Here is a 1293-nt window from a genome sequence, read left to right as displayed (position 1 = left end):
CAAAATCCCCCAAAAATTCTCTGCAAATTCCCCCTAAAATCCCCAAAAATCCCCAAAATTCCCCCAAAAATCCCCCCAAAAATTCCCAAAATTCCCCCCAAAAATCCCCCAAAATTCCTCAAAAAAATCCCTCAAAAATCCCCAAAATTCCCCCCAAAATTCCCCAAAAAATCCCCAAAAATTCCCTGTAAAATCCCCCAAAATTCCCCCCAAAATTCCCCCAAAAAATCCCCCAAAATTCCCCCAAAAATTCCCCTAAAAATCCCCAAAATCCCCCCCAAAAAATTCCCAAAAAAATCCCCAAAAATCCCCCAAAAAATTCCCAAAATTCCCCCAAAAATCCCCAAAATCCCCCCCAAAAATTCCCAAAAAAATCCCCAAAATTCCCCCAAAAGTCACCCAAAATTCCTCAAAAAATCCCTCAAAAATTCCCCCAAAAATTCCCAAAATTCCCCCCAAAAAATCCCCAAAATTCCCCAAAAATCCCCAAAAAAATCCCCCCCAAAAAATCCCCAAAATTCCCCCCAAAATTCTCTGCAATTCCCCCCTAAAACCCCCCAAAATTCCCATAAATTCCCCCCCAAAAAATCCCAAAAATTTCCCATAAAATCCCCCAATATTCCCCCCAAAAATTCCCCTAAAAATCCCCAAAATTCCCCCCAAAAAATTCCCAAAATTCCCCCAAAAATCCCCCCAAAATCCCCAGAATTCCCCCTAAACCCCCCCAAAATTCCCCCCAAAAATCCCCAAATTTCCCCCCAAAAATCCCCAAAATTCCTCCCCCAAAATCCCCAAAATTCCCCCAAAAACCCCCAAAAATCCCCCCAAAATTCCCCCAAAAATTCTCTGCAAATTCCCCCTAAAATCCCCAAAAATCCCCAAAATTCCCATAAATTCCCCCCCAAAAAATCCCAAAAAATTCCCCCCAAAAATCCCCAAAATTCCTCAAAAAATCCCTCAAAAAATCCCCAAAATTCCCCTAAAAATTAAAGTAAAATCCCCAAAATTCCCTTAAAAATTTTCCAAAAAATTCCCCCCAAAATCCCCAAAAATCCCCAAAATTCCCCCCAAAATCCCCATAAATTCCCCCCCAAAAAATCCCAAAAATTCCCTCAAAAATCCCCCAAAATTCCCAAAAAAATCCCCAAAAAATCCCTCAAAATTCCCCCCAAATTTCCCCCTAAAATCCCCCAAAATCCCTCCAAAAAACCCCAAAAATTCGCCCCTAAAAATCCTCCAAAAATCCCCAAATTCCCCTAAAAATTAAAGAAAATTCCCCCCAAAATCCCCCCC

Source organism: Agelaius phoeniceus, chromosome 32 (genome assembly GCF_051311805.1).
Source record: "Agelaius phoeniceus isolate bAgePho1 chromosome 32, bAgePho1.hap1, whole genome shotgun sequence".
Classification (NCBI taxonomy): Eukaryota; Metazoa; Chordata; class Aves; order Passeriformes; family Icteridae; genus Agelaius; species Agelaius phoeniceus.
The sequence above is the reverse complement of the archived record's forward strand: the minus strand, read 5'-3'. Positions refer to the sequence as shown.